At 39.2% G+C, this 22,127-nt stretch overlaps 1 long non-coding RNA gene and 1 pseudogene across 4 annotated transcripts in view; one reads left to right on the top strand and one right to left on the bottom strand.

Moving 5' to 3' along the window:
* Positions 1-3,612: 3,612 nt before the first annotated feature.
* LOC307182329 (ferritin light chain-like) lies at positions 3,613-4,893 on the top strand (annotated as a pseudogene). The gene is made up of 2 exons: positions 3,613-3,725; positions 4,290-4,893. The product of its transcript is annotated as a ferritin light chain-like (transcript).
* A 3,849-nt stretch (positions 4,894-8,742) lies between these two features.
* The window catches only part of LOC307181216, a 38,717-nt gene continuing 25,332 nt past the window's right edge, over positions 8,743-22,127 (bottom strand). Inside the window, exon 3 of one of the 3 annotated variants that reach the window (XR_013826116.1) lies at positions 8,743-8,764. This is a non-coding gene — a long non-coding RNA (uncharacterized lncRNA). Of the gene's footprint in view, positions 8,765-8,843; positions 8,856-14,373; positions 14,400-22,127 lie in introns of those variants that run through there. The other 2 variants (XR_013826117.1, XR_013826118.1) reach the window with 2 other exon arrangements.

The raw sequence follows: 22,127 nt of genomic DNA, 5'->3' as shown, positions 1-22,127 counted from the left end.
ATTATTATATTTCCTTATAATAATTATTACATTTCCTTCATTTTTTATTTTACCTATCTTTTTAGCATTTTTAGAATTTTTAACTAATCTTTTAAATTCTTTTTTGTAAATTTTAGTTTTATGGTAATATGTAAGTCAAATTTAAACTTCTGTCATCCATTTAATCATGCCAACCCCTCATGAGCCTCCTTACTTCCTTTATGTATCATTGAACACATTTGCCCTCTTATTTCAAAATTTTTGGTGCACTACAATCATGTAAAAGTACCTCAATTTCTCCTTGCTAGAAAATAAAAATGGAATCTTCGGCTACTTCTAATTTCTGTAATTGTCTAATATTTTCAAATTATAACCATGATTAATTAATATTCTTTTTACAATTGCTTGGTGGCATGGTGGACTTAACTTTTGTTTCTGGCAATTAAAATTTTAAATTACAGCATTATACATGGAATGAGATTGTTTCAACTGACTTAGTTTCCCCATCTTTCTGAATGCCACTTTGGATTTCTCTTTAAGCATTTTTACATTCTTTCACCAATGCCTCAAATGGCATATCAGCCTTGATTTTATATGACTAGCAGTTAGTGTCTAAAATCCCTGTGTTTCATGTTAATTTAGTTACTCTGAATCCCTCTTTAGCAATTTCACACTTAAGGGAATGAATGTCAGAATTAGGGTATTGGGCTTCCCTGGTGGCGCAGTGGTTGAGGATCTGCCTGCCAATGCAGGGGGACACAGGTTTGAGCCCTAGTCTGGGAGGATCCCGCATGCCGCGGAGCAGCTAGGCCCATGAGCCACAACTACTGAGCCTGCGCGTCTGGAGCCTGTGCTCCGCAGCAAGAGAGGCCGCAATAGTGAGAGGCCCGCGCACTGCAATGAGGAGTGGCCCCCGCTCGCCGCAACTAGAGAAAGCCCTCGCACAGAAACGAAGACCCAACACAGCTATAAATAAATAAATTTATATATATATATAAAAAAAGAATTAGGGTACTAATCTTTAAGCTTTGGTTACTGGTTACTAAATACCCTTTCCTGAATATTTAATATATACTCTAAAAGGCTAAACCATTCTATGATCCTTAGCTGTTAACAATCAAACTTTCCTTAAAATGCTTTATGAAGACAAAATTAAAACCAATGAACTTTATAGAAATCATCAAAAGCTGTTAAAACATTCTAATACAATTTGCTGTATAATTTATAACAGAAAAATAATCCACTCTGTTAAACTGGTACATTGCTAAATGCAGCAGTCACTCTGAAAACTGGGTTTCAGCAAATTATTTTTGCTGAAATCCAGTGACTCAGAGATAAAAATATTAAAACATAAAATAACATGGCCCCTGCCCTCATGGAGCTTACAAATGAGAGAGACAGGCATGAATCAAGGAATCCCATTTCCCAGGTTAATGATAACATGAGGGCATATCCTGGGGAACTGGCCTCATTAGGTAGGCCAGGTCTGGAAGGATTAAATTAACTAGGCGAAGCTGGGGGATATCGGCCCTCCCGGAAGAGAAAAGCATGTGCAAGGCCCAGGCCTACCGCGTGGATACATAAGAGGCCCCTACAACTGTCGAATGAATGAAAGATCTGTTGTTCGGGACTTCAGATTCGCTGAGCCCTCCCTCAGAAAACGATCCTCCTTGAAGCCTAGGGGTCCCTTGACCTGCCTCCTGCAGAGTGCCTGGGAGGCCTGCCCAGCTAAGACCAGCAGAGGCACAGGTGCTTCCTCTCACCCACACAGGGACAGCTCCTCTGCCCCTATCCCACCCTCGGTCCTGTCTCAAAGTTTTCCTAGAACAAGTTTTCCTTGTTGAAGGAGAACAGGAAACTTTCTGGCAGTAGCTGAAGGCATTGTCAGCCGTTACCAGCTCTCCGAAGACAGCATTCCTGGAGAACGTTATTAATAAGCTTCATCCTAAATAAGCCCACAGAACGTCAGCTCTCAGAGCACTTGCCTACATTTCAGACTTGTTTTCTTAGAATTTACTTCTCTGATGAGGAACAAGAGAATCTCTTTGGATGTGGTCTAAAATTCAGAGCCCAGGAACTCACCCTAAACCCACAGAATCAGAATTTTAGGGGAAAGGATCTGGGCCTATTCATTTTAACACCACCTCCCACCCACCCAGGTAATTTTACATCCTAAAATTTGCGAACCACTAGTATAAATGCTGAATAAATAAAACTTGAAGAAAATATTGTGGCAGGGTTTATCAGATGGGTTTTTACCTTTTTCTTTGAGTAAATGTTCGGTTTTTCTCTCACCTTTGTGTTGGAAATTTTGTATTGGATGAAGGGCATCGCTGTTCTTTCTACCCTAACGCCAAGCAGAAGGTTTCTCCAGGAGCTCTGTTATCGCTCCATGTATCAGCATGGATTTGCCTTGCAAACACTGGGGCTTGGGGTATCTGGGCCTTGGTGTATCCCAGGCTGACAGCCACAGCTCCCAGGTGGGCTAGGGGATCATCTCTTTCACACCTAAGCCCACCTCCCTGGTGTGAAACCCATTTCCATGCTCAGCTGTGTGACAGCACCTTCCCTACAAGTGAAGAGAAACGTTTGTGTCTTTACTCGGCCTCCTTTCGTTTCCTAACTGCACCCCAAACCGCCCATACCGTATAGAATTAGGTAGAAATGGGATTTTCAGTAAATTATTTTCGGTTGAAGATGGGTGTTTTTGCTGGACACACAGAGCATCATTGTCTAGAGTCCCTAGAGTAAGGTTTGCTCTGGGTAACCAGTTCCCACAAAAGTGTACAAATATCCCCTGAGTTCAACTGTTCCATGGGAAGCTCACTGAGGGGAGGGGGTGAAGAAAACTGTGAAGCTGGAAAAAAGGAAGGAGAAGGATTAAGACCTCAGATTATGGATGTAAACAGACCTGAGTCCTGCTTCTGCTCTTTCCCAGAATCGTAGTATAACTGGGAAAGACATCTAACCGCTCAGCGCAGTTCCCTCCCAGTGATGTGTGGGTAATAGCTTCTCCCTCATGTCTGGTTGTGAGGCTCAAATGAGACAACATTTATAAAATCCTCAGTACATCTCCTGGCATACAACCCTCAAAAAATGTCAGCTTTTATAATTTTTTAAAATAAACTATTTCTGCTTGATAACCTGAATGACAAATAGGCATCTAGGAAAGAGGCCAGGGTTGATTAGAGTTTATCTTTAACCAGACAAGGGGACAAAGTGAGAAATCCCATGATGTCACCCACACTGCACACAACTTTTTTGCCATAGGAGGAGAGGGACTGTTGGAATCTGGTCATTTCTCAAGGAATGAGGCACTACAGAAGCACAATGGACTTTCTGTGTGTGTACCTGAAAGGTTTTGGACTCTACGTTTGGAACTCTTTGCCATCATAATGATGGGTCCATGACCAGAATCCTCTTGGTAAAAGTTATTCACTCGAGATATTTATTGAATACTCACAATGCGTAAGGCACTAGAATCGGTTCAGACTGGATCCTACTCCCAAGATGCCTACAGTTAAGCAGGGGTGATGAAATGTATATAAACAACTGAGAGGTAGAAAGACAAATTGCTTTCATAGTTCAGTAGAGGGAGAGATTCCTTCTCAGTAGGACAGCAGAGAAAGCTTCATGGAGAAGAGAGCATTCGACCTAGGCCTTGAACGAGGAAAAGGAATTGGACAACCAGATTCGGGAGTGAGGAGAGCCCCAAAGAGAAGGCCCACCCCCAGTAAAAGCGGGATGTAGGAGAACAGATATGGAAAACGGGGAGTCATCTAGTTTGAGTGAACTACAATGAGGCCCTCTTTGTTGAAGTTTCCCAAGGAAACTAGGAGTTTCCTTGGGAGTTTCCTTGGGAAACAGGAAAAGAAACTTTCTTTCTTAATGTAGACACTTAAAACAGGAAGCATCCCCTACATAGGTATTCTACTCAGTTTTTGAAAGAGAAAGGTTATTTCTTGGTAAATATTCCAGGTGAAAAGATTGTCATTAGATTTTTACGACAATGATATAAAACCTCCAATGATGCAGAGACAGTTCAACGTACAACAGATTTTCACTATTAGTGCCATCCTTTTTTTTTCTTTCTTTTTTAAATTAACTATAAAGACCCTGTTTACCTCTCAGGATGTGGTGAAGATTTGTTAGTTGATCACAATGACAGGAAATAGCTTATGAAAAGAATTATCCAGCAGTGCGCTCAGCGGTCCCCCAGATCTGGCTCTTGCTTTAACAGTGTTTGGACAAAACAGACCTAGGTGCGCCCCTTGCTCCAGTCTCTGACCACCCTCCAACCTTTTTTCCAGTTGCAACCTTCGGAATCAGCCATCAGCTATCCTAGGCCACCGGGACCAGACAACACTGTTTTTTGAGTTTAGCTCCTTATTACTGATCAACCATAAGCTCCCAGATCATCAGAATTATTCCACCGATGTGGAGGCGAAAGTCAACCACCCGGTTAACATGCACCTGTGGGGCCTCCCACACCTACCTCTCTCTGGGCATCTACTTCCACCTCGACGATGTGGCCCTGGAGGGCGTGGGCCATTGTTTCCACGAATTGGCCAAGGAGAAGCGCAAGGGCGCCAAGCGTCTCTTGAAAATGCAAAACCAGGGCTGCGGAGGTGCAGAAGCCACCTCAAGAAGAATGGGGTAAAAACCCAGGACGCTGTGGAAGCCGGCATTCTCAGGGAGAAGAACCTGAACCCGCCCCTTTTGGATCTGCATGCCCTGGGTTCTGTCCACGCAGAGCCCCAACTCTATGACTTCCTGGAGAGCCGCTTCCTAGAAGAGCAGGTGAAACTCATCAAGAAGATGAGCGACCACGTGATCAACCTCCGCAGGCTGGCTGGTGCCCAGGCGGGGTTGGGCGAGTATCTCTTCGAAAGGCTCACCCTCAAGCACGACTAGGAGCCTGCGAAGCCTAGCCGCCTTTGAGGAGCCCCTCTGGTGTCAGGGCTTCTGCCTGAAGCCCCGCTCCTCAGCCACCAGGCAGCTTTTTAACCACCCTGGGGCCCTCTCCCAAGTCTTGGAGCAAATGGAAACAATTAAGCGTTTTGCAGAAAAAAAAAAAGAAAAATTATCCAGGTGATCCCCATGACCAGAGCATTTTTAATAACAGTTAATATGAAAACGCAGTTGACATTTCTCTCTCTCTGTTCTAACATACCAATATCTTTACTTATACAGTTATTTATATAACATTTGCCTGTACCACACAAAGATAGGAATGAAATCTTACCCTTAGTCTACCGCATTCTCCTTCTTTGGAAAGTCTCAGGAGGAACATTTCAGGGAGGAATAATTAGAAAAATGTTATAACTCACATTCTTGGGTTTACTATGAATCATTTCAAATGGTAAAACTCTAATTGTGACTTCTTATTTGTTCCATCGGTTAAAAAAAAATCATGAGCTAAAATAGGACAGAAATCACGTACAATTCTTTCTGGGTAGTGGCTATGCAGTTTGTTAAAGTTCTTAGGCATGAGCATTGGGCAAAGGCAGTAATACAATGACCCGGCACCCTCCCTGGGGCTTGTTGTGGGGGAGTGTAGCAAACAAGCCTTGTTTGTAGAGTGACAGAGGACTGCTATCTGCTTGCTATGCGAGAACATCATTTACCCAGATTAGACTAACAGTAACGAATTGGGGCTGTTTCCAACTCTGCAGTGTCACAGGCTGGATTTAACAGATGAGCTGTGTCATTTGCTAATGAGTTGCCTTCATTAGAGCGTTTGGCAGAGGAATTTTGGGTGTCACTCGATGGTCTGAATAAAAAGTTGCATGCGCTTAGGTCTTAGGTAAAAAAATAATTAGGATAGACTGTTCTTTCATTTCGCTAAAAAATAATCCTAAAACAGAATTTTAAAGCCTAAAAAAAGTTCTTGAGCTAGAAAAGTTGCCTAGGAAAAAATAAAATGCTTGAAACAAGATATTATGTAGAATACGTATAATTAGAGTATGCCAGTAACATGTGTGAAGGACGGTAATGAGAAGAAAGGACTTAAAAGTGTGGGAAGAGAACATGTAAGAGACCTGCTAAAGTAGTTACCTCTGGTCAGAGAACTTTGTATGGTGGTCAGTGGGTGAAAGGAAATTTCTTTTTTGACTGTTTGAATAGTTAGCCTTTAAACGACTATATATTACCTTAAAATATTTTTAAAAATAACTTTCAACATGTTAATCAAGCGTTCTTAGTATCTGTAGTGTTTGCTTTATTATTATTATTCACTCTGAGCTTACCGCAAATCAATTTTTTCACGTTGTTGGATTACAAATAAGCGAAAAAAATAAATACATAAAACCCCATGCGAAAGCAGTTGGGATGGGGAGGGCTGAGGGAGATTAAAACAAAGCACTTCATTGCTCTGACTTTTACTCATTCCTTTCTTATATTCTACATTCTAAACCTCATAGAATCTCTCTGCAGACTTCATAATTTCAGTTTTACCCAACTCATCCACCTTACAATTATGAATATATGGACATAATTAACTGAATCACTTTGAGAGAAGAAAAAAAATACCCTAGTTAAGGCTAATTGGATGAATCATGAATGCCTGGAAGAATGCATTTCAATAAGGTGAAAAACTTTGGATAAAAATTTAATGAAGTTTCCGATTGCATTTGACCACAGAGAACATTGATAAACATTCATTCCATGCAGATTATTAAATTGTATTGATTTAGAAACTCAAAGTCGCAACAACGCCATTGCCTCCAGAGGAGACCTGATTGCACTTATATGTCACATTCATAAAAAACATGATGCACTAATTGGGAGTCTCCCGCCATCTGCACACTGCTTCCAGGCGCACATGAAATGATCAATGGGAAAGCAGGGTCAGTCCAGGCAGACTGTGAGTGAAATTAAAATAATAAAATGTCTAAACATTTAACTGCAAATAGGAAATCTTTATACCCACCCACACCCTATTCTGTAGCATAAAGCTAAGGCACAATTATTCATATACCTCAAGTAATTTGCAGGCTCCATACAAAATCTCATTTAAAATAAGAAATTGCTATTTCTGCACATTTATTCTACCAAATGCCAGCTAATTGCTGCAATGGCCATTATAAAGAATAATTTTCGCTTAGTGAAAAAAAAAAAGGAATGAAGAGAACATTTTCTGGTTTTGTTCCACTGCGAAGGCTCTATTCAGTGAATACTGAATGCACAGCGTTTCACTGCTACATTTATTATGCTGAGAGGTCAAGTATTACACAGCATCTTGTATTACGCTTTGCATGCTAAGTATTTCACTTCACAAATTGACCCTCCGGTGTACTTACTACATAATGCTTTAAAAACCCAGCTAAAACGCAGGACAATTAGCAATACTTTCACTCCCGGTTAACAATGGGAACACCAATGTAGGTGATTGCATTTACAGTGTAGCTTTCTTCACAAAACATTTTTGACACATTAAGGTACTTTGGAATTGTGCAGTACCAGTCCTCTCTTGTGAATGGCTTTCCAGCATTTGCAGAGAGAAACAGTTACTGTATGTTAACGCTTAATTGAAAAGAATTCAGCCACGGCCTATGAAGCACCAATTAGGGTGATATTATATCATAAAAAGCTGTAATATCCATTTTCAGACTTGTGCATCAGCCAATACAAAGTAGGACACAATTAAAAAGGTATACAGTTTAAACTCTTGAAACTGTTAAATTTAATTAGGAGTTCAGTATGGGGGGAAAAAGTGGGGGCATGGTACAGAGAAAAGGAAGTTTGATGCAGAGCTGGAGAACCCGAACACGCTAGACACACAGGAGGACCACGGAAGATGGTCTTTCCTATTTAAAACACCTTTCGTTTGTAAGTAGAAGGTCTTTGCTTTGCCCCAGCGACCAGTTTCTGAGGTCCGATGAATATTCATGCTGGTCATCAGGAAGTGCTGCTTTCCAGTAATTCTGGTGTCTTGCCGATGCCTGCGAGGGAGAGAGGCAAAACCCGCTCTGGGCCAGAGAAGTGGAAACACGGTATTGATGGTCTCTTGCCCACACAGATCAAACACAATTAAAAGGGAGTTAACCGCATTGCTTTGCAAGAAGAAAGTCACAGATAATTGTGAAATAAAACGGACATGGCCAGATTGGTATAAGTGTCTTGGCAGGCTTGGCTCCAAATGTAATGTTTAAATACAGGAACCTGCATGAAATCCTACTTTGAGGTGACAGCCGGCAGGTAATTATCAGTAAAACAACATTATCAAAGTTCTCGTGCATAGCATGTTTGACTGACTGGAGTGCTTCTCCTTACAAATCCCACTAATATCCATTTCAATCTGCTTTAATATGTTCACAAGCTGGGGCTTATTCTGAATTCCACTGGGTAAATGAGGACAGCACACTGAATTTGCATCCTATACATATTTCTTTCATTTATAGTGGGTTCCAGAGTAATTTTTAAAGGAAACTGCTAACATCCGGAATCCAAAAAAATTCCTCCCCTGTAACTAGAATGAAAATAGAAAGCAGCTCACTTATCTATTTATTCCATTTGAAGCTATACAACAGGTGTATGAAAATGGTCTTTATTATGTCTGAAAAAGAAAAAAGTTATTTTAATAATTTATCAGTGATAATGCAATTTTCTAAGGTTTAAAGGTGTTGAAATGAAAAGTTAATTTATTACTTTTTTAAGTTTGCGTTTGAAAAATACAAGTGAAAAAGTCCTCATCTCTGATTTGAGAGGGTCTCTCTTCAATCCACGAAGTTACTCCAGGCCTTTTTAAAGTTCCACCTCTTTCCCGTCCAACAAATAAGCAGACCTGAAGTGACATTTTATTGATGAGATAAGTTTGGGATGATCTAAAACTAGATATTCCATGTTCTCTTCTTTCTCAACCAGCTCTTCATGACCTTTAAAAAATCAGCAAACAGAAAAGAGGTGTCTGATTAGAAATCCAAGGATACCTCCCCCTCCCAAACCCACTGTCAGTCCCAGATAATTCAGAAGACACAGTAGTGGATACTGGAGCAATATCTGGTACTCACCTTGGTTTCTAATGCTTTGAATTAAATTAAGACATTAATAAAATAGTGATAGGTGTTGTGGAAGTCTGCAGTAAGGTGACATTAAATTGTACGAGCTAGTTTTGCTTTATTGGTTGTACATGTAACAAGAGACATATTTTTACCAGAAGATACTGCCTTTGAAAGCTGGGTCAGTCAGCAGATTCTAAGGTAGTACTAGTATGAAGATGTTTTCTCTTTTAATGAAAATGGAACCGAAATGATGAATGTGATTAACATAAGAGGAGTTTTAAGGGATATGATAATGCTCAAGCAATTGCATAGCAATTATACACTGAACAATCTAGATTCTAGACCTTTCTATCCAGCCCATCTTCTGTGTTAGATCCCCCTTCCTAAGTGAACAAGACTGGGAGGTTCAGTTTGTTTTACTGACAATTCAGTAGTTTGTTGTATTAAGATTCTTCTGAGATGACAAGAGATTTTACAAATGTTTTCCTAAGTTCATTTCTGACTAATGGTATTTCTGAAATTCTCACCTTCTGAGGGGGCTGAAAGAATTAATCATCCCATGTGGTCTGGAACTGATTTGATGATGAAGATTGCTGCTGAGGTATTGAAGATCTATTTTTATTTTTTTCTTCAGGAAGAGAAATGTCTCTTCCTCCACTAATCAGTTCTATCAAAAAGATACCAAATGGTTTAGGCATCTGTACCTCATTTTTCCTTTCATTGTAGTGTTTTATCTTCTTTGTACCCAGAGTTCACTCCGCCCTACTGCTCAAGAAATAATCAAATTTTCATTCACTATAAATACCCATCGATACTATAGAAGTAGTAGAAGAAGTAGAACTATACCAGTTAACTTGGAGACATCTTCCTGAGGCATTTCCCAGTGAAAGGGGTATATAATATGATCTATTTTTCAAAAAACATGGCCCCCAAAACCCATTCATGGGAATTTATATATATTATTGTGTACATATATATGCTTACACAGGATTATATGAACATAGATTAAAAATACGCAAAGATAGAAGCTAGTTTGATTACAAGGATTGTGGTACAGGTGGGGGTAGAAGGAAAAGAGATGAGGAGGGAGGAAGTTTGCAAAAGGAGACTCAAGGAAGCTGCTGAACCTGGTTGCAGCCTAGAAATTTTAGTAATAATACAGGAGTCTTGCTGTAGCTACTAAGTGACTGCTTTTCTTTAATTGCAGACTTTGTTACCTCTGCAGACCATTTTCAGCCTCTTGTCAACCATATTGGAAACAGAGATACCTTAAAACAGTTATTTTTAAAAATTGTTAAAAAACTATTTTCAAAAATTTGAAGCTTCCATTCTTAAGTGCAGATATTTAGGTGTCTCTCAAGGTTGCCCAACATTTCAAAGTAGTGTAGATGCCAGAAAAGGAACTCAGAGATTTCTGATTTCCATCACTTAGCCCTTACTATTGGCCTAAACTTCCACAGCCCAAGTGGTGAGATGGAGGCAACATATGACTGAGACTAGTGTCAGCTCCTCAAGCACAGCTTAGTGACCTGAGGCCACTTTCTCTCCCTACAGCCTGGTGTTCTCATGTATTCTCTAATATATGACCTCAGAAAAGCATATTCTTGTACTTAATGGCACTTCTAAAAATTTGTAGTTATATTCTTACATGTTTGATTATTTGTTTAATTGACTGTGTCCTCCACTAAAACAATCTCTATACAGATAGGACAATATATATTACCCCAACACCCAGCATAGTAGCTGACACATTTCATAAAAGTTTACTGATTTAATTGTTGAGTGAACACATAAAATGAGGAAAGTGATCTCAAGGTATCCCCCCAACTTTTATAGTGTATGATCCTCTAAATGCAAGAGACTTTGATTTTTAATATTAGGCCATAACTCTGTCATTCTGTCCAAACATCACCTAGTAGATTAAGTGCCTAAGTGAGCTTGGCTCTGTCCTGCACAGTTGCTCTGAAAAAAAAGAAAAAAATTAGACCTATTCACCAGAGACCCAATCTCTGTCGGGGTCTGCAAGATGCCATTTTATCCACAGCTTTGCATCTTAGCAGAACTACAATTCATACAAGATAGATATTTGTTGTGTGTCCTAAAAAATCTTCAGCCTCCCTTGCTATTTTGTTTCTGGATCTTAAAATCCTAACAGTAATCAAAGAATTACTAGAAGGAAGGAATTCATAGAAGGAAGAGGACTTAGAATTGTCTAGTTTGGTGATTTTCAAACTACATTTTAGCAGTGAGACCCTATTTTTCAAAAAGAAATTGTCTACAGAAACTCAGTATTTCTATGTGTTAATTTATATCTATGTAAATAGATATAAATTTTGGAATGAAGGAAGAGAGAGAGAGAGAGAAAGAAAGAGAGAGAGGGAAAGGAAGGAAGGAAAAGAGGAAGGAAGGGAAAAAAATGCTCTGTCCAGGTTGAAGTGAGAGAGGGAACTGCAGAGCCCTCCCCTGCAGCTTTGCCTCCACCTTCACGTTTGGGCTGCTGTTCCACGACCCTCTCTGCCCTCTCCACCTGCCCTGCTGGTCCATAGTGACCCTTAGGTACCATTAAGACCAGACGTTACAAATAGTTTGAAAGTCACCAGTTTGAACGAACATCTCCTTTTAACAAATAAGGAAACTAAGACTTGATGACCAAGTCACATTCCTCTTTAGTGTTCCAGATCCTTCCTTCTAAAAGTAAACCCATTTTTTTGTTTGTTAGTAGGTTACTCTGTATAGTTTTCTCCAAGATAATTTTATATCACTCCAGATCATCATTGCTCAGCATATTCTTCCTTTACTTAAACCACCATAATTTAATTTTACTCATATAATTTTTAGTTCAATGAAACAATTTTTGAAAATATAAAAACCTCATACACACTGCTTTCCTGTTACAAAAATATAAAATTTGTTTTAAAATAAAAAATAATATTGACCATTATAATCACAAGTCTAAATTTGTCTCATGTTTATTATGAAGATACAGAGAATTAAAAGAATTAACATTGTCAAATGAAACAAAGATCCCCTTATCCAAATGGAGAGGATGTAGATATGGTTCCTTAACATAAAGCAAAAGCAATGTCTACCAAAGCACAGACGTGAAGTTATTGATCTGGAATTGGCACAATGACAAACTACTCTCAAATATTCTCCTTCCCAATTAAGGTGTCTCTCTTGAACTGATTGAAAGCTGTTTGATAAGTATACTTTTTTCAAGATGGTGTGCTCAGTTGGGGGTCTTTTTATTAAACTGAAATTCCATCATTAGCTTCGACTAGCACCAGCTGCTGTATAAATTCTGTATTGATGTAGACCTCCACTGGTATTCCAAATATTGCAGGTGAATCTCTGACTCCAAAATCCTCAGTCATGCAGTATGAATAATTAACATCTGATAAATGCGGAATAGAAAGAGCTCTCATTAAAACACACAGTAGTAGGTTCATAATCCCATCTCAGCTCCTCCGAACACTGAACCAAACAGGACTTTAGGTGTGGCATTTCAACATCTGTCCACTTCCTAATATTTCCCTATGCCTGACCAGAAATTAGGACACAAGATGATATGTTTTAATTTTGCAGCAAAGTTAAAGACAGAATCCAAGATTTAGAACAGTCCAACTAATGTTTACTTGAGCATTCTAATTGCAGACAAATTCCCAAGGATTTGGGGCTCATACCAGCCATAATTGTTCATCCTTCTAAATAGTTTACAATTCATCAGTACTTTAACACAAAAGAGAAACTTTTGTATCCATGAATCTAATATTATATCTATGAGATAGATGGTAATTACGCAGCACAAAAGAGTTTTAGGAAAAGTTCCTTGTAATGTTGAATTTTTAAAAATATCTACTTTATATACCAGGTGTGCCTAGTAAGACTTTCCCTAAAAATAGTTGGTATATTCAGGAGATAAGTTTTAGATCATGATAAACTTGAATCCATGAAATAATAAAATATATTAAAATGAAACATGCCATCACAGTACAGTGGCTGAGAGCAGAATGTTCTGGAGTTCAATTTCTGAGCCTCAGTTTCCTCATCAATAAAATGGGAATAATATTAATATCAGCCTCATGGGGTTACTTCAAGCACTGAGAGAGTACATGCATGGTAGTTAGTGTCACAGTATATCCATGATTATGTGATTCATGCACAGGAAACGTAATTAGTAAAATAAAGTTGAAAAAAGTTTAGATCTAATATGGATGGACAGAGGACTTACAAACCAAATAATTTTAAGTACCAATCCATAATTTGTGGGGTTTTTTGATGTCTAATTTCTTTTTTTTTTTTACTGAAATACACTTCATTTACAATATTAGTTTCAGATGTACTGCATAGTGATTCAGTATTTTTATAGATTATACTCTATTAAAAGTTATTACAAGATAATGGCTATAATTCCCTGTGCTGTACAATATATCCTTGTTGCTATAATTTGTGTTTTACTAGCTGATCATTCTGAGCGTAAACAGTAAAATAAATTGCATTACTATTATTCACCAAACACCTGCCATAACTTGTAACTCCCCCTCAGCGGATGAATATTTGGTGATAATTACCTCTTAGTTAGTCAGTGGTAAGGATAACTGCATACCCAGATAATCAAAAAACTTACTTTCAGACCATAAGTTCATATTAGCATGAAGCCAACATGGGGGGGGAAGCTTTTTAAAGTTCTTTCTAATTTACTTCTACTATACTCGTAGCTGAAACACAATAAAAACAGATTAGACTCAGGAAGAACAAGAAAACTAGGTAAAGGGATCAGTTGCTTCACAGGAAGAGCATCTGCCCAAGAATGAAGTCAGTGCCTTTCTTTTAGTGAATCTTCTTCCTAACAGCACCTTGGCTTCTGACGACCTCCTTCGTTGTGACTAGTCACTGGAAGCAGCAGGCAAGCACCATTCCTGGACTTGGCACAGAAGCAGCGGACAGGTAGGGATTTTGTCCACATGTGTCACCAGATCTCTTCAGGAGTAACTTATATCATGTCTCTTGTCATGGCCAGGAATGGAAGGACCAACACAATTAAAGGAATAATAATAAGCACTCACTAAATGTTTTTTGTTGCTATTAGTGTTATTTTTATCTTCGGTGGGAATGAGGCAGACAAGGGAGGATTTGTTCCTAGAATCTAGAATGGGCTCTCTCGTGTCAGGGAGGGCGGCACTCATAGGACACCTGCAGCAGAGGGTGGTAAGAGGAAGCCCAGACCCATGAGCACAGTACCTGAAGCTGATGATGACAGACAGGGAGCAGATGGTGTCTGGGAGGGCTGACAGCCACGGTCGGGGCCTGTGCTTTCCAAACACAACTCCAGGCTGACAGGAGAACCGGTAAGCTCTTCAAACCAGTGCCACCGGTCACCCCTGCTAATAAAGGGCAGGAGTAGTCTGGGACCTGAGGCTGGGAGACAGAAAGGTGACATGGGAAAGGGAGAAAGGGGAGAGGAAGTTAAAGGTCAAGCAGGTGGTGGTTACAGTACATTTCTGACAGCAGCCACTTGGTATTATGCACTGGAAGAGAGAAGTAGGTTACAACAGAGACTTTTAGAGGGAATGAGCAGGCTACACATGTGGTCCAGGTGAGCGCTGGGTGTCCCAGCCAGTCCCCACTGATCTCTTCCCCCTAAATCTATGTAATAAATGTCCTTTTGTCCTGATCCTTTAAATGTGATTGCTCTAGACACACTTGGAGGTCCATCCATGATGTAGTTTTAACAGTTTCTGTCTGATTCTGGTGAATCTTAAGAATGCCTGCCTGCATGGGTATTTCTCGCTTAGACTATAAACTTTTAGAATGTAGGGATCAAATCTATACAATCCCCTCTGAACAGTGTGTAACACTATAGACAAATAGATGATTAATATTTTTAAGATGAAAGAAGATGATGCTACTAACAAAATATAAAAGATAAATGAGATTCATAAAGCCCCCTTTTTCTGGTGATAATATCAACAGGACTTGAAAAGATAGTACTTTTCAAGTACTAAAAAGATAGTCCCGTGAGAAAACAGCAGTATCACTTCCAATCCTTAATATGAAACTAGCTTTCTATTCCCCTTAAAATGTTCACTGTTGTAATCCCACTTCTAGAAGCCTAGTGTAGAGAAATAGTCAGCAATATGAACAAAGATTTGTTTGTAAACACATGAGCACCTAGATGCTAACTATAGAAAAATGGCCAAGTGAAGCTTGGTACATCTGTAAGATGGGAATATCCAGCAGTCATCAAAAATCATAGTTAGTAATAATAACAGAAAAATGCTCACATTAAAATAGCAAGTGAAAAGAGTACATACAGTATGTTTTCAACTGTGTTTTTCTAAAGCATAGAAATATTGGAGAGAAATACACCAAAATGCTAAAAAAAAAAAAAGAAAAGAAAAAGTAGAGAATTCCCTGGCAGTCCAGTAGTTAGGACATGGCACGTTCACTGCCGGGACCTGGCTTCAATCTCTGGTTGGGGAACTAAGATCCCACAAGCCACCTGGCGCAGCCAAAAAAAAAAAAGTAGGAGACTGAGAGGAGAGGAGGTGACAGCAGAGGAATGGCTTGAAGGCAAGCAGTGAGGAAACAGATACTAGGTAAAGGGAAACTAAATTTTTTAACACCTACTCTGTGCTGATCCAGCTTTAGAGTCACATGTCTTGCCACTCAATGGACATCCCACAGCTTCTTTGAACCTCAAATTCAATATGTTCAAAGACGTACTCATCTTCCCCCCAAACTACTCTAGTTTCATGTGCTCTATGTTGGTAAATGGCACCACCACCAAAGCTAGAAACATCTGAACCAGGTCTTTCCTCTCTCCCTCACCCCCAAAGCACTCTCCCTTGCCCCCTATAGCACTACATTCAGTTGAGATGCTACCATCGCTCACCTCTATCCCCATCCCTCTGCTGCCCCACCACCATCTCTAATCTATCCTTTGGAATGCAGTCCAAGGAATCTTACCAATATGCAAGTCTAGTTATGTCAGTCCTCCTTAAGACTTTTCCATGGATTTCTACTGTCCCTAAAATAAGGTCTAAACTTCTTAATGTGCTTGCAAGATCCTCTTCAAGCTTCATTTTCAACACGTCCCCTTCTGCACACCACAGCCTAGCCATACTTCCTGCTCTTCCTCTACTGTAGGTGCTCTCTTTTCTCTCTGGGTGTTTGCAGTGCTTGAAACACCATCTCCTAGCTTTCTGGTTAGATCATTCCAAACCTTTAGACCTCAGCTTATAATCACTTCCCCAAGTTCAGGTTAACATCCTTCTTACGGGCATCCATGTATTGTAAATGCTCTCAGAACTGACCTCCACGTAACCAACTCACTTGATACACATCATTTCCCCTGTAAAACATAGTGACTATAGCCCTGGCCTCACCGCTGATCAAACATGGTAAACTACTCTCTAGTACACCCGTCTAACTCCGCTGCCACTAGTTGAATTGAATTGTATGCCTAACAAGAGCCAGATGTGTTTGTTCCAAACTTACATCTGTTTTATTTGTTGTTATATTATTCAACAAAATATTATGTAAATTCATAAAATATGAGTACAGAAGGAAAGTTGTTTTTCTATGAAAAATAATGTAGAAAGACACAAATGTGAGATGCTAAAAACTGCTGTCACTTTATATGTGCATATGTAAAAGCTGTAAATGAGAAAAATCGTAAATCTAAACGGACTCTCAGATAGATTTTCAGATATTTAAGTTCTTTTTTTATTTTTATTTTATATTGGAGTATAGTTGGTTAACAATGTTGTCAGGTATTTAAGTTCTTGTCCCAATTTAAAGAAACTAAAACTGGAAATCAAAATATATATGTTATGGGAGTAGTTTATGCCAGGAAGATGAGCTGGGACTTCAGTTATTGGACATATACCTAAAGAAAAGTCCTTAGCCCTATTTCAAAAGGTTGGCAAAAATAAGGTACATTTACGTGCTTTTTAAAAATTGAGGTGAAATCCACATAATGTACGATTAACCATTTTAAAGTGTGCAATTCAGTGACGGTGCATTCACAATGCTGTACAACCACCACCTCTCTCTCGTTTCAAAACTTTCTCATCACCCCAGAAAAACCCTGTACCCTTTCAGTAATCACTCCCTGATCCCCCTCTCCTGTCCCCTGGCAACCTCTAATCTGCTTAAGTTGAAATAGAACATTTAACGCATGTAGATAATATTTTTTACAATTCTCTACTTTCCTGATTTGTTGGATTCATCTATTAACTATTGATCCAACTCAAGGTGGACAAATGTGCTTTCCTTACAGTTCTGTATTAGTATTTATTTAGCTGCCTGTCCCCACTCCCCAGGCACTGAGTGCTTGGCAGGCGGTATCCACGTTTGAGCTGTTCTCCATGGGTCTGCAGCACCTGACACAATGTCTGGCACAATACGTACTCCAGATGTGTGGGGCTAATTCACATTACCAAGAAGTTACTTAATTTGTCCAAGAACATATAGCTGGTACATGGTGAGTCACAATTTAAGCCTAAGTCTCTCACAGAGCACCAAGCAGAAAATGGGGCCTGTTTGGGAGGTGAATTTAGACAGCAATCATGCTAGAGCTGATACTGAGGAGGGCTTACCATGTGCCCAGTGTTGTTCTAAACCCTTTCCAAGTATCCAAGAATTACAGAAAACTAGAGGAAGCTTGTGAGTACAGGAGTAGTTTAGTCAAATGCTAGGAAAGGACCATCATTTTATCACTTTAGTAACAAGTTTTCAGACTGGTTTTAGGGAAGAAGAAGTTAGGTAAGACGGCTGAGATGGAGCCTAGAGTTCTCTAGAGTTTGCCCTCATACACACATATACACTCACACACACACACACATACATGCACAGGTCTTGGGTTGTGTCTCACATGTGCTTGGTTAAATAATTCTTGTGGAAGATGCCACTTTTATGCTTTTTGCTCTGTTGAGCACCACTGCATCTTGCAGGTACAGTCACATCTACTGTACACTGGAGGATAGAATTAGGGATGATTGTCTCCTTTTTGCTTGTCCATATTCTCTAGTTTTCTGTAACACATATATATTGGTCATGTAGTTAAAAATGAAGTAAAATTAAGCAAGGATAAATATTCTTCAATCAGAGTTGGTACCCAGTGCCCTGATGGCTCAGTCCTCCTGAAATGTTCACCCTTCTTGAGCATAGGATGGAAGTGCTAAAAGGGAACCAGGAGACCTCTGGTCCCATCTGTTCTTTTGCTCTCCCTGCTTTATCTCTCAGCAGATGGATACACTCAACACCTCATGAAAGATTCCTCTGTGCATCAAAGACTCCAACCTGTAATGCTAAATAGTAATAACAATAACAACAGCAGCAACAACAATAATAATGCTCCTGAGGCTTGTACAAAATAAATAGGTTGGTTGTTGAATGAGTATTGACACAAAATAGAAGGCTTTAAACAAAATGTTTCTTAGACTGTCGCTCCATTATCCATTTTTCAATGTGATGCCACATAAATAAATTATACTCTAAAAATCCCACTTGTCACCATATACAAAAATGAAAATGGATTAAATACCTAAATGTAAGACCTGAAACCATAAAGCTCCTAGAAGAGAACATAAGTGGAACACTCTTTGACATAAATCGTAGCAATATTTTTTTGGCTGTGTCTCCTCAGTCAAGGGACAGAAAAGCAAAAATAAACAAATGGGACCTAATTAAACCTAAAAGCTTTTGCACAGCAAAGGGAATCACTGACAGAACAAAAAGACAGCCTACAGAATGGGAGAAAACATTTGTAAATGATATGACTAACAAGGGGTTAATATACAAAATACATAAACGGCTCATAGAACTCAGTGTTAAAAAAAATTTTTTTAAATGGGCAGAAGACCTGAATAAACATTTTTCAGGTTTTTTCATTTTTTGAAACATTTTTCATTTTTCTTGAAACATTTTTCATTTTTCAAGAAGACATACAGATGGCCAATAGGCACATGAAAAGATGCTCAACATTGCTAATTATTAGAGAAATGCAAATCAGAACAAAAATATCACCTAACACCTGTAAGAATGGCTATCATCAAAAAATCTACAGATAACAAATGTCAGAGAGGATGTGAAGAAGAGGGAACCCTCCTACACTGTTGGTGGGAATGTAAATTGGCGCAGCTACTATGGAGAACAGTACGGAGGCGCCTCAAAACACAAAAAAGAGCTACCATATGATCCAGCAATTCTACTCCTGGGTATATATCTGGAAAAAATGAAAACTCTAATTTGAAAAGATACATGCACCCCAATATTCATAGCAGCACTATTTACAATAGCCAAGATACAGAAGCAACCCAAATTCTCATCAACAGATGAATGGATAAAGAAGATGTGGTATATGTACTTGCAATAGACTATTACTCTGCCATAAAAAAAAATGAAATTCTGCCATTTGCAACAACATGGAGGGACCTAGAGAATATTATGCTTAGTGAAATAAGTTAGATAGAGAAAAACAAATACTGTTTGATATCACATATATGTGGAATCTAAAAAATAATACAAATGAATGTATATGCAAAACAGAAACAGACACATAGATATAGAAAACAAGCTAATGTTTACCAAAGAGGAGAGGGAAGGGGGAGCGACAAATTAGAGGTATGGGATTAAGATATACAAACTAGTATGTATAAAATAGATAAGCAACAAGGATATATTGTATAGCACAGGGGATTACACCTATTATCTTGTAATAACTTTTAATGGAGTATAATTTTAAAATACTGAATCACTATGCTATACATCTGAAACACATATATTTTAAATCAACTATACTTCAATTTTTTAAAATCCCATTTTTAGACACAAAAGATTTTAGTAAGCTTTCTTCTAAAAGCACATGGAGTTGGGTTTGTTTTTTTTTTTCTTTCCCAAACCATATAAGAACAATACTCTTGTGCATATAAATCCTGTGAACCGAGTAGGTATTAACATTTTTAGGGTCTGAATTAAAATATCTCTTTAATAAATGACTTCCTGTTATGTCTCTTTATGTCTTGGCCGTCATCTTCGTCATCATCGCTACAAACATCTAGACTGGACTTGAAGTTTACAGATCATTGCTATACACAGTATCTCTCTCCATAGTTCACCATCTCTCCTTCCATTCATCGGTTTATTTAATTGCTCCCCCGCCCCCGGCCCCGACCCATATCATTTAATCTCTCAGTTGGTCTCAGATCAGTCCTGTGGTAAAGGATCTGAAAAATCCTGGTGGCTTGGGAACAATGATTATGGTCACTTCATCTCTCCACTATCCCCATTTTTATCGAGAAGGAAACTGAGGTTCATGGAGGCTGAAAGGACTTGCTTAGGATCTCACAGCTGGTTCAGGTACAGAGCCAGGCCTCAATCTCAGATCTGACAGCTCTACATCCGTTGTTCTTTATTCTACCACACTGCTGTTCATCCCCTTAGTTGCTGGATTTTAATAGTGGTGGAATTTGGCTTGACCTAGAAATTTTAAAATTAAGCCTTTGAGTAGCTACCTTTACCACAACCCCTAGAAACCAACCCAGGTGCACAAACTTAGTCTGAAAGGCACCCTCCTATCTTATTCCATATCTGCCCACCCTTTTAAATCTAGCACTAAACCTTAAGGACTTGCCTTTGAAAAATCAAAATTGGCAGAGAGAGAGAGAGAAAAGAAAGTAGGTTTTAGTGTTTTCTCTGTATTACAGTTGGTGGGAAGGCAACGAAGTCTCTCTCCAATCACTAATGTTTAAAAAATTCTTTGAAAATATGCAGTATGAACAAAATGTTCTATAAGGAAGATGCAAGGTTAGGCAATAGAGGGTGAGGGCAGTACACAATAAGAGAACCAAGACTATGGTCCTAGATTGAAGTTCTGGATTCGGGGGTTTCAAACCTGTGAGGCATCTTGCCTCAGAGAGTAAGCACATCAGAACTACAGCATATGTCTGCCTAAGTATGTTGCGTGCAATGTTTGGGACATATTTATACTAAAAATTATTCATTGTTTACCTGAAATTAAATGTAACTGGGCATCTCGTATTTATCTTAGCCACCCTACCCAGGCGCTGATCCCTAGGGCAGCCTTGGGCCAGGTGCAGAGAATGCTTGTTTGGAGACATTCCTGATACGCCAAGAGCTAGAGCTGAGCTGATATGAGACATCTGAATTAAGTCCTTGGTTGTATATATACATCTATTTTGTGTGTTTCGTCATCCTCTTGGGCCCTTTGTCTTTGATTGGAAGTCTCTGCAAACTGTGCCTGAATACCATGGCGTTAATCACAAACCTCCTGAAGTATTTTCATATCGTGTGTAATAAATGCCCATATACTTAGGATTTCAAGTAAGAAATACTCACCACAATATTTAGTGAAAATTACAAAGGGAGTACAAATTAAGCATCGTTTTGTTAAAATGTATATTGTAAGTCTTATTTAATTTCCCCATGTTCTTACACGTGTGTTTGTATAACTGTTGTGTCAAGACTTTCACTGATAAAGTATTTCAATTAGCTGCTAAAAGAAATACATTTACGGAGTTACAACTGATGTACATGTGGGCTAAATACCTATAATCAAAGTTGTTTCTCACCTGAGTCCCTCTTACTGATGCTATGTAACAAGTAGCCCTGATTGCTGGCAATAGCTGCTTCACGTGTTCACATTTGTGTGGGAATCGCATAAAAATGGTGAGTCACTAGTACTTTGAAAAAGAACCTGATACTAGGTTTAGGCTGAATACGTTATTATGGTCACCTTATCATATCTGGAAGCCTTGTTCCCAAGTCACCAGGATTATTCAGATCCTTTACCACAGGACTGATTTGAGACCAGCTGAGAGACTAAATGATATGGGTCGGGGCAGGGGGCGGGGGAGCGATTAAATAAACTGGTGAATGGAAGGTGCTGAGTCACCTACCTTCATGCTCACCCGCCTCCATGTTTCCAGCCTTGCCACTAGCTCCCTGGGTAACCAGGGCTTATCACTTGGGTGTAGTCTTATGGACAAAAATGGCTAAAATGAGCCGAAAATGTAGGAGCACAGCAGCAGTAGCAGCTGTAGTAGTAGTAGAAGTAATAGTGAGGAGATTCGGTGCAGAAACGTACAAGGAAGTGAAATCCCCTCACCCACCAGCAGTCTT

Source organism: Stenella coeruleoalba, assembly GCF_951394435.1.
Source record: "Stenella coeruleoalba genome assembly, chromosome: 2".
In the NCBI taxonomy this organism is placed as follows: Eukaryota; Metazoa; Chordata; class Mammalia; order Artiodactyla; family Delphinidae; genus Stenella; species Stenella coeruleoalba.
Note: the sequence above shows the minus strand (reverse complement) of the source record. Positions and strands in the feature narration are given on the sequence as shown.